Source organism: Vipera berus (assembly GCF_964194415.1).
Source record: "Vipera berus genome assembly, chromosome: 5".
Classification (NCBI taxonomy): Eukaryota; Metazoa; Chordata; class Lepidosauria; order Squamata; family Viperidae; genus Vipera; species Vipera berus.
This window is the reverse complement of record NC_138207.1, coordinates 59,601,918-59,614,830: the sequence shown is the minus strand read 5'-3', so window position 1 is coordinate 59,614,830 and position 12,913 is coordinate 59,601,918.

Sequence of the window (12,913 nt, the reverse complement as noted above, 5' to 3'; positions counted from 1 at the left end):
TGGAAATGGGAAATGCAACAAAGAAACAAAATAATATCAGAACAGTTGAAATAACTAAAATAGTCACTTATGCACCGAAGCATTGAGCTTCTGTGGGTGGTATGGCAAACTGAAGCTGGTGACTGTGGCAAACACCAAGGAACCAGCAAGTCTACGGGTTTCTTGAAACTGCTTGGGATAAAGAGAAAACAGGGGATTGCCCACTTGCACTCCAGATGCCTGTTCCCCACGAGGAAACTCAAGGACAGTAGTTTTCTGCAGGGTTTTGAGTTCCAGGAAATGATGGGATTAGCCATCACGCTTGCAACCGCAATAGAAACTTTTAAAAGACACTCAGTCTGCAGATCTCACATTCTAATCACTTTTGGAAATTGTTCATTAACCAACTGCTAAATTGCTATTACAGATCTTTGGCATGACACGTTTGAAAATCAGGGTGAGTATCCCTTTAATCTTAAATGAAAGAAAATTTTAATTATAAGCTTGAGAATTTAAGGAATCTGAAGTAAACAGGAAAAAGCTAAATAGGATCTTGATCTTATCAAGTTATAAATAAACTAAGGGTCAAAAAAATGAAATATTGAAGCTTTTACAAAAAGATTTTAATATTAATTATAAAGTACTGACAGCTTATGGGGAAAACAGGTCCTGTTTTTGGTTTTTATAAGACACAACATAAATTATTTCATCATGTCAAAAACTGGACAGTAGAGGGGTTAAAGATTTTAGGCAGGGGAAGATATGCAAGATAGTTATGACAATAAAAATACTAAAGAAGTCTTGAAGAATAGGATCAGATAATAGTAGCCAAATCTCGACTATGTCCAAAAAATATTATATGATCAAAGAAATGTCAGATAGAGAACAATTTTTATCTGACAAGTTAGAAATGGTATCAAAAGTGGATGTACAATTGATAGGCCAACAGAGTAATCTGGAAAAGGATATTTTACTGAATATACAAAAGAGACTGCTGAGGTGTTAAAATTTGAAAAGGAAATATAAATGACAAACCAAGAGAGTGACCTGGACAATCTTTCCTACTAGATTTACAAAAGAAGCTTATTAAAATCTTGAAAATTGTCCTGTGCAATGGAATGATGAAAAAATGAAATCAAATCCTACAACAATATTTGAAGAAACTAAAGATTAAGGCTGTTAGAAGTAAAAGTGAGGGATATAAAATTGGTTCATTTGATCAAGGTTAAAATAAAGTACATTGTTATTTCTGGCTATCCTTTTTGGACTTTCTGCTCACATCAGGGCTGAAAATATGACATTTTATGAATTTGTTTATAGATAAAACGTGGGATTTAGGATAAAGAGATAAATGTTTGTACCAGTAGGCAGACAGAAGAGTTACTAAGTTTGTTTATACCTATGATGATAGTTGGAAGTCACTTCTTTATATATTTATTTTCTCCATCTTCGTTATATTCTTACTTTTCCTTTGTACTTTTTACTCCTATTTTTTTTCTTTAACTTCAGTTTATATTGCATTTTCCTATTAAAATTCTTCATAAAAATATAGATGGATGAGAAAAAGAGAAAGAGAAAGAAATAGTCACTTAACTTCTGCTCACTTAGGGTTAAGACATGTTTTAATTTAATTTTAATTTAATTTTAATTTAATTTTAATTTAATTTTAATTTAATTTTAATTTTAATTTGTTTAATTCTGGGCTAGTCTTATTTAATTCTATTTTAAAGTGTACTTATTTGTATTGTTTTAACTTGCCCTGTAAAGCGCCCTGAGTCCTTTGGGAATAGGGTGGTATATAAAATCAATTAAATAAATAAATAAATGTTCGGAGTTCATTGTAGAGAGGATATCTGGGGAATGGTAATCTGAATATTCTACTTGAATTTATTATTCATTTAGTTCTTGGATTTGTATTCCACCTTGTCATTTGGTAGGAACTCCTTCATCAAGTATTCTCTTCTTCACCTTTCTAAAACAGGAACTAAAAACCTGTAGACAATAACTTAATTTTCATCAATTGTGCCACTGTATTAAAAAAAGATATGCATGAGTAGGTTTTGTTGATGCTGGTGAACTCCATTTCTTCAGGCTTTTCAGGATGGGCTCAATTTATCAAGTGCTTTAAGAGCACTATTGTGTCTTTTCCAAAAGCATAGGTCTGTCACACCGATGGACGCTTATATAAGAGTACATAGAATCATATGTGTAGGATCCTCAAGTAGGACTTTTAAACTCAGTTTTGAAAGAAGACATGCGCATTCTCAAAATAAAAATAATATGGAAAAACATAGGGTCAGGTTGTTAGCATCTAAACAATTAAAACACTCAATTTGCAGCACGATCCTATAGAGGTGTATTCCAAACTCCAGTTAATTAAAAGGTGCTCCCTCCCAGAAAAGTGGATGGGGTCAGTTTTAATCTTTATAACCCTACTAGAAGCATGAAGGAATTGTCCAAATTAACAAAGGAGAATATTTGTAGCTGAAATGAGGGGACCTTGGTGCTCTTTGAGCTAGCTTGTTTTCTAGCACAACCAACACCAACCCTAAAAAGAATTACACTGCCATATATCAAGAATATTTCAGAAACTGCAAATAGACTACTACAACCACATGGAATTATTGTAGCACACAAGCCAACTAAAGCCCTTCAAAACATCCTAAGTAAACCCAAAGATCCAGCAACCCCAGAAGAAAAAGCAGGAGTCATCTACAACATACAGTGTAAGAACTACAACAACCACTATGTAGGACAAACAGGCAGAAGACTGACAGAATGCATCCATGAACACCAACTGGCAGTCAAAAGGCATGACGAAAATTCTTTAATTTCACAACAGATTTAACCATAGTTTCAATTGGGAACATGTGACAATCCTAGAACACCAGGCCAAATCCAAAAATGCCAGGGAATTTCTAGAAGCCTGGCACTCTGACAGATCAGCCATCAATAGACACATAGACATCAACAACATCTATAGACTATGCCAATGAGACAATCAAACAGCCCAAAAGAGAAAAAGACTCCAGCACCTCTCCACCAGCAATCAGTACTCAGATCAGCACAGATTAACTCCAAGGTCAACTTCAGACCAGCAATCAAGTAACCAATACCCCAATCAAGAAACTACCAAAGAGCCATTAGTAAATAGACCAAACAAAGAATCCCTAATACTGCCCCCAATCACCCAGGCAGGCAAGACACCAGTATATAAACAGACAGCAAACATCACTCCTTACTAGCACTGATGATGTTACCTAGTTAAGGTAATGAAATGTCTGCAAGAAAACAAGCAAGCTCAAGAGAATACCAAGGACCCCTCATTGTCATAATAAGAAGAGCGATCATATCTTTATGCACTAGCTCAAGGGTGTCAAACTGGCGGCCTGCAGGCCAGATGCGACACACACAGGCCGTGCCCACCCTGGTTCTGCAAAGGCAAAAAATCACAATATGTCACAATACATCATGTGACACAATCAAGTTTGACACCCATGCTGTAGCTGCTCATATATGTGGCAAAAAGATTTAGAGTAAGAAGAATGGACTTTAAAAGTCTCCAATCTGGCGGAAATGGCAAAGATCTCAGCGTATTTGAAAGACCATTCGCAACAGAGATATATTGTGGAGTGGAAAAAATGGATTGATTACATCCAGAATAAATATGGGACTAAAAAGTTTCATTTAGCATTTGAATAAGTACTGATGTGATATTTATATTGCTTGTAGTCATTTTATAAGAGTTAAAGTGTGATAGATTTAATAGTCTATTGTTGGTTGCATATGGTAGATTATGATTGTTTCTACTTTTATACCTTGTATTTAGCTCTGGGAAGTCGGGGAGGGGGGAGGGGGAGGGAGGGAGGTGTTGAGGAGGGCTGGGAAGAGGGGAGGGGGTTGGGAGGGGTTTTGTTTTGTTTTCTTATAAATAAAATGTACTGTAAAACTAAAAAAAAGAAAAAATAATAATAAATAAAATGTTAAGGGCCCTTGGAAAAGCGTCTCATTGACAGCGAAGACATAAAAAGCTATTTCAAAGGGGGGGGAAAGATTTAGAGTAAGGGAGAAGACAGGAACATCTGATACTTTTTCTACCATTATGAGCTCCTGTTTATAAAATAAAATGCACTGCTAATGTTAATTATTACAGAGCTGTAAATAGATAGAAAGGAAGAAAATTGTTGAAATGTTCTTGTTTAAACATACAATGCTTGTTCAAAGGTATTTTACCTGGTTTTTTGCAGCCTAAATGTCCTATGTGATACAGTATTTTTTTTTTCATAGTAAAGACCAGATGCTTGGTTTCTCTCTCCTTGGGGCAATAGATGTAAATGAAAATGTCAGACACAATGTGTCTGCTGTCATTCTCATATTGCAATTACCGGTAAATGTAACAGAAAAGATTTCAAAGCAATACCTGCCAGTTCTCTTTAGTCAAATATTCCCTTTGACGATATGGGGGAATCTCAGAATTATAAATAGCTTGTTTACTTATGTTTGCGTTTCCAAGTTCCCAGTATCAGCAAGATTCTGCAGGCATGCCATATTCTTTGTAATTTGCATTTCCAAACATAATCCAACTACAGTATCAGTAGGGTTCATCAAGGGTAGGTCTTTGAGCCAGAGTCTATTATCCCACCTGGCAGATTTTTTTTTAAATTTATTTTAATCCCATTTATATCCCGCCCTTCTCCGAAGACTCAGGTCGGCTTACAATTTAAGCACAAACCAATGTGCTTAGCAATAGCCTTCATTCTATGTATACGCCTGCTTATTAGGGCTTTCGGGGGGCCCCAAGCGGCATTATTACAAAGTCAGCTTATTGCCCCCAACAATCTGGGTCCTCTTTTTACTTACCTCAGAAGGATGGAAGGCTGAGTCAACCTTGAGCCTGGTGGGACTCGAACCTGCACTAATTGCAGGCAGCTGGTGTTACTTAAGGAGGCATTAGCCCACTGCTCCACCAAGGCTCTAAACAAGAGGACATCTCCATAAGTGATTTCCCCATTACCATTGGCTGACACAGCCACATTTTGTTTGCTGGCCAATGTTGCATCTCAGAATGTCATCATTGCAATAGTCCTTTCTCCATTAAATGCCCCCTTCCCTAACTTTTGCTGCAAACAATGAACGCTCAGATTCCATTGGTGTGAATGGTTCTAATGCTCTAAACAAATTTTCTACTTTCATTTTGGTTCACTTAAACTAATCATGACCAATGGGTTGTCTTTAAGTTTTAAAAAAACTACTGATAGTGTCGAGCTCCGTGGGCCCAACATACAACGGAGAGGGGGGGAAACACCTCGCGACAGCCTGCCGCATCCCTCCCAGCCACCGGAATGGTTGCCGCTGCCACCGCAGGCTGCCACTGGCCCTCCGTTGGTCCCACCACCTCTCTACTGGCCTCCCAGACACGGAATGGCCACCACTGCCACCACCAGCCCTCTGTAGGCCTCGCCACCTCCCTGTTAACCTCCAGGCCATTGGAACGGCCACCGCTGCAGGTCACCGCAGGCCCTCCATTGGCCACGCTGTCTCCCTGTTGACATCCCAGCCACTGGACAGGGTGTCGCTGCTGCCGCAGGCCTTCCAGAGGCTCCAAAGTTGTTACCAGGGGCCGAGCCAGTTGCAGCCTCCCTTCCACATTCTTCCATCCTGGTGGGGCCGCGGAGCTACCTAATGACGTGGCCGGCCTCCCAGAGTATCAAGGGGGCAGCAGTGGATGGGACTTTACCTTGCTTCTTCCTGCTCGTTGGGTGGCCTGCTGGACATGGGGAGCAGTTCACTCCCAGCACTGACTTTTTCTTTGTGCTGAATAAAGCCTCTGTTACTCGTTCCTGCTTGTTGGTTCCTGACTTCATCCCACGAAGGACGTTTGTGACAGTTAGCTTAAAAAAACATAGGAATAGTTTTCTATGTGCAAGATGCATATCTATAGGTATAGAGATATATAGTAGAAAGGTGCATTTATGTTATTATATGGGTCAGATCAACATCACCAGCAGTATGTCAGTCTTTTGCTTTGCAATTTAATCTTGGGGATGGCTTCATTTCTTGACTCTAGATCTTGTCAGTTGTAGGTCTATAGTTATTAAGTGAGGACCCAGATTGTTGGGGGCAATTAAGCTGACTTTGTAATAATGCCGCTTGGGGGGTGTGTGTGAAAGCCCTAATAAGCAGGCATATACATAGAATGAAGGCTACTGCTAAGCTTGTAAGCCGCCCTGAGTCTTCGGAGAAGGGCGGGATATAAATGGAATTTAAAAAAAAAGTAACCACTCTACCAGAGAGCAATGCTGCAGGGCAAGATGACCATAATTTGAAATGACATCGTGTATATTATCATCCTTCATTAAGTCTAATGTTACTAAAGTTCAGCACTGCCTCCCAGTCGTCAGATTATAAAAGGATTAGGAGATTTGGCTCTTATCTTTTCCCCCTCTACTTTTGCATGATTAAAAATTAACAACTAAAAGGCAACATTAATAAAAAGTTAAAGAAAACTATCAAAACTATTTTTTTTTAAAAAAAATGTTATATTGGGAAGAGAGCTAGACATATTTTGTTTTCATTTTATTGATCCATCTTATTAAATTTCAAAGAGAGGTAAATACAAATATCAGAACAGAAAAAAATGGTAGTCATCAGCCACAGCCCCAGGAGAGCAGGATATGACCTTTGGGACACAATAGGATTAACCCACCACCATTAGAATATCAGAAAGGCACACTGAACCTCAGGTCAAAGTTCATGCCACAGGAACAACTCCAAACACAAAAGCCCAAGAAGGTATAAAAACCCACCACTCCCAGCTACATGTGGTCAGTTTTCCCCAGAGCCACATTTCTGCCTGGCTCTGCTCTTCAATAAACTACAACCTTATTTCTAAAGCAGTCTCCATTTTGTTTATTCCCTGCTTGGACTGGACCCTGATGAAGACTTTTCTTTCAGCAATATAATATACATGTCTATTAACAATGGTAAAATACACAATATTTCTATAATAATAACAGATCTAATCATCAAATCCTAAAATCAAAGCCTCATTTTTATCTTCCTCAAACAAGAAGTCCAAAAATGGTCTCCAAGTAGAAACAAAGCTAGATAAATTTTTAATTTTCATCAAAGAAGTCAGTTTTGCCATCCCTGCCAGTTCCATTAATTTCAGAATCCTCTCTTCAATTGTAGTTAATTTTTGTGTCTGTGTGTAGAAAAGTTGTTCTAGAATTGTTATGCATAGAAACAAAATCCTATCTTTTTCCCATCTTTTCTTTCAATCTGCTTATCCATGATACCTAAAACAAAAGCTTCTGGTTTCAGTTTTACATCCATTTTTAATATTTTCTGAATCAAACAACATATCTGATTCCAATCTTTTTTGGCAGTCTTACATGTCCACCAAAGATGATGAAAGATACTTCCACACTGATTACATTTTCAATGTTCATTTTATATTCTCTCATATATTTTTGACAATGACTCAGGAGTTAAATACATCATCATTGTGACACATCATTTTATTAAAAAAAATCAAGTTATGGTTCAGGGGAAATTTCAAAATCTACTGTACATATTTTACTATTGATAAAGTATAATATTTTATCCAAAAAAATTTTGTCCATTTAATTATATACTCTTTAATATTTTCATCCTCCTGGTTCATTTTCCACAACAATTTATATATGTTGGCAATAATGTTCATCATTAGTACATAAGTTCCTTTCAAAATAAGTTTCTTCATCTGAAAACTGATTTTTTTTTTTTATCCAGTTTAAGTCTGGATAAAAACTAGCCTCAACCAAACTGGCTCTTCCTTTTGTGGCACTGCCTTAGCTGGGGTTTTTTTAAAAAAGAAAGAAAGAAAGAAGATACTTTTGGCAGTTAATTGGCAATTAATTCTAAGCATGAACAAGCTTTACGACATAGCTACCAGCTTTCAGAAATCTACCTAGCCGTCCCCTCTTGTTTGCAGCCTCGATTGCAGCCTCCTGCTTTTGCATCAAATCATATAATCAATGAAATGGATAAAATGTCCTTTCTTGTGCCTTTAAAAGGTACCATTTCCTGGGAGTCTAATGACACAACCGAAGATACTTTGACCTGCCTTTTAACTCCTAGTCTAGCAAACCATGACTGGAAAAAGTCTTACGCAAGAGAAATTATTTCAAAAGGCTCTCAGTAAGAATGTTCACTTAGGGGCAGTTTGCATGTCATGACCGAATTTATCACATGCTTTCAATATTCAAGGATGTTTCCAGTGTTGTTTTTTTGTTTTGCTTTTTTTTTTTTTTACAAAAGTTGATGATCGTTGCCAACAAATGATGTACCTCACATTTCTGCATGCAACTGCTTAATGAGTCTGGTAGAGGACCCAGGACTGTACTGAGGAAGGCTGAGGCCTTATCCCCACACCACCACACTTAGAAGGCCTGGACCCTCTCCCTGGCGCTCTGCTTAAAGCCAGAATTGTGGTCATTGAGCAAGGCATCTCATTTAATAACCACTGCACTCAACAACCAAGATTCCAGACCCAGTTGTCATTATAAGTGGAGGACTAGCTGTATACTACATGAAAGCTTTTGGCAAGCTGCATGCGCACTGACCACATGTACCTAATATTTATCTACCAATCTCCCTAACTTGGTATCTTGTAGATGTATTGGTTTGCAATTTCTCTAATCACTGTTTTGGGGGAAAGAGTAATAACCATTTGAAACATAAAGAATATTTTCTATCATGGTCTGACCGTGACATGCCAATTTTGTTGGTTGCCAGTTTGTTTCTGCGAAGCTTAATGGCCTTTTTTATCTCCATTATTTATGGAAACAGACATTAATACATGAACAAAACAAAAAATTCTTAGGGATCCATATCATGCTGCTGAGCTAGACTTACCCATTTAAAAAATAATTCTTACTTATTTATGTAGCCAGAGGATTGTAAATTGATTTTTCAAAACTAAGTGAAGTTTGATGTGTTATGTTTACTGGCTATATTCAAGTACTCTACCTCCCCTATGGCATACCTAAATAAACTCAAAGTTTCTAAACTTCAGAGGGTCTTTATTCTGGACTCAATATCATGCCTTCCCCCAGCTGTCCCCTCAGTTGTCCTTGAAGGCCAATACAGAAGAAATGCTTACTCAAGATACAATGGCCCACTGACTCTGGACACACAGTAACAAACACTTTTTCCATAGCTTGTATTATGGAGACATACTACTAGCCTCAACTCATCATTACCACATAAATACTCGGGGCACAGGATAATTCTATACCTTCATGCTGCTCTTTGAAACCAATCCTGCTACCACATACAGCATTGCTGAAGGATTGGTACAGGTTCTGCTCAGCAGTACTCAATTTGTCAGATGAGCTGTACCATAAACTAGACTTAAGGAGTACCTGGTTCACCATATTACAGTGCGGTGTAAAAAGACTTTATTTGAGCTCAAATTTTGTTGCGTGGCACACAGTGGTGGAACCTCATGTAAACAGAGAGATGTGAATCCAATATCTGTTGAGAACACTCTTAGACCAGCTGCATCTTTGTCTTCTAACTCAGCCAGAAACTGTTCCCAACAGCTCTGCCTATGGGGTGTAAGCTGAAGCTAAGCAACAAGCAAACATTATTATTAGGGCTTCCCTAAGGAACTGAAAAAGGGAGCTTTCCTTGCCCCTAGCCTAGTACTCTACCAAGTAGTAGGACTGGGTACAATAAGGAGTGTAGGCTAAATAGACCACATTTACCCATAGCACTAAATTTTCATACATAATGTGGGTTTTGCTCTAAGTTGTGGTTTATTATGTTTATTAAATAAATTGTGGGTTACCATCGCTAATCACCAGTGACCAGGATTGACTATGATCACACATCCAGACCAGGGTTTTAACTATTGTTTATTACATACAGTTATCTGGCAAAACAATGGACTGCTCATAGACCTAAGTAAGCCCCTACAATTAAACACATCATCTCAACATACTCAATAGTGCTTACTCTTGAATTTTTCCCCAATAGAATTTCCATTAGGGTGCAAGGCACAGTGGGGACATGTCATTAATGTGCACTTCCTTTCAAGATCTAGTGTATCTTTAACACAAAAACAAGAAAATATTAAGTCCATTTATCAAGGTCATTAAGTAGTTAATTAAACAACCAAGTTTATAATTCTAAAGCCACTTTTCCAGTAGTAAGACCCTTGAATTCAATGGGATTTGCTTGTAAATAGACAAGCATATGTAATCTTGACTTCATTCCAAGGCTTAGATAAGGTTCTAATTCATATGTTATTTTAGTTGCTTCACTTGGGGCAAAACTCACCCATTTTTCAACTATAAAAGTTCTTAAGGAGACTTAATGTCAAAGTCAAAATAATTAATGCAGTTTAAAATATTTAATACTAAAATACTTAGTAACAATAAGACCTCATTAAAAATAGGCTAAAATAAATTAATCTGGGTGAATAGCATAGATTAGTCTCATGTCTTGCCAGCAACTGTAATGGTGGTGTTGAAATTCATGAATCTGAAATAAGCCTATGAACTTGGGATTGCCTCCAATTTAAAGAAGGAACATGGTCTTCTCCTGCATTGAAATTCTGTGAGCCTCGGTTTAGTAGGAGAGGCTTTTATCAAATGAATTCTGATCTCAGTGGAATCAAATATATTTGAATATTTCACAGCAAAGAGTTGATAGTTCAAGATAAAGCAGGGCTCAAATTTCCATCACCTCATTTTTGCTGCAATTGCAATGTTAGTTCGTGGTAATTGGGTTGTGCTTTACAATCAGTGAATATATTCTTCAGCAATAAGTCTTGATTGCTAAAGAAAGATAGCTAACATAAAAAGAAAAATAAAATCTATTATTCATTTCAAGATTGATTGTTTGATCATGAAAAGCACACTTATTTTTCAGATATGGAATGGCAGAAGTGTAACTATATCCTGCCTGGAAGAATACTGATCTCAGAGTTAACAGATATAACTAGTATATTATCAAGTGTAATCATTTAAATTATTTAAACATGATTTCCTGAATCAAGTACAATTATCTGAGTGTCCAACATATCAAAGCACAAACCATAGTTTATAAGCAACAATATCATAGCCACACTGACAGCATAGCTATTCAGTTTTCTTCTGTGACAGGATTTCCATTATATATTTCTACTCTTTATTTATATTTTTAGGACTTTAATGCAAGAAGATTAATCCACCCATTTATAGCTTCACAAAATCCTGGACTTCATTGCTCCAAATCAATCAGCAAGTTTTGTGGCTGAGTAAGCTTGGATTCTGGTTCATTTTGGTCCCAGTATGATACACTTTTGCTCTAATGCAAAATTAGAAACTTGTTTCAATATTTGCCTTGTATTTTATTCATTTTAATCAACCTGGGTAACAGAGAAAACAGGAACAGGGAGAATGAATAAACTGAAAAAATCCAAGAAAAGAAAAGTGTTCAAGGAAGAAGATAGCCAAGATTGGATTTTATTTCCGACAGTTTTGGGTATATACCACACTTGTATGTGTGCAAAAAATTGTGCACACATTACAAACAAAATGGCCTGAGATCAAAGTCAAAAATGGGTAAGGTCACGATTAAAAATTGAATAATGAAATGAAATCCACTCCATTTATAAAATTAGCTGATCCCATATCTGCATATATATGCACAAACTGCTCTACAACCATGGAGACGGGGAGAAAACAATGAAAACAGACTCAGATTTCAGAAACAATACAATGCATAAAGTGCATAGGATAATTTCTTTATCACAGGGACACATCCTGTACATTCCTAGAGTGACAAAAGCAGAGCAAGGATAGTAGGCTTCTCTCCAATTCTTGAAACAAGAGAAAACTCATTTTATCCCTAAATTACTTCCATTTCAGCCATTTGCTTGCAACATTTGCACTCACTACTCACTTTCAAGTGTCTTCCACTTTTATATAGTCTCAGAAACAAGGAGGCCACAATAAGCACTCTCACCTTTGTCTTCCGTCAAACTCCCCATGCTCACTTTCAAGCTATTTATTTTCATTGCTGCACCTGTGGCCCATTTGCTTCCTTTGTTATTCTACTCTCACGTCAGGTAAGAACTAGCACTTTTCTCCTCATACAACAGGTGTTTATTTTGTATGCGAAGATCTTGGATAAATGTGGAAGCTCTAAATCAAGGTTTGGCTGCTGTATATGTGGAACTCCAAAGAGGATTTGAATATTGTAGTTAAAGTTACTAAAGTTGTGTGTCCAATCACACTTAGCCAATAAAGAATTCTATTCTATTCTATTCTATTCTATTCTATTCTATTCTATTCTATTCTATTCTATTCTATTCTATTCTATTCTATTCTATTCTATTATGTTATGTTACTACAAGCCATAGTTTGCACAATGTTACAATACAGAGTGAGCAAAGAATAAGAGATTGTAAGTTGACTACTGAGAGCAGAAAAAGCTTCTGCTTTCTCAAGTTTGAAAACAGTGATGCAGCAAATGACATATGTACGGTATTAAAATCTACAGCAGCAGCACTAGTAAGCTGAAAATGTTGAAATGGAGATGCCAAGCAATGTGGAAATAGGAAAATACCATGAGTTCTTCTGCAAGTTTTCAAGTCAAGAATTGCAAATCCAGATCCAAGTAGTTACTGTACAACATCACTAGCTACTCAGCCTAGTTATTACATCAATTAGGAAACGTGAACAAAGTTATTTTGCAAATTTTCATCTGTCAAAATATAGTATAAATTCTCCCCAGAGGAAGCAATCCATTCTCTAATTCAGAGGTGTCAAACTGCCACCCCGTGGGCCAGACGCGTCATGCAGAAGCTGCCCCCCACCCCATTGCCAGCAATGGCAAAACAGACCCGATACTTCGCGCAACGTCCTGTGATGTCACGAGTTTGAGATGTCTGCTTTAGTTC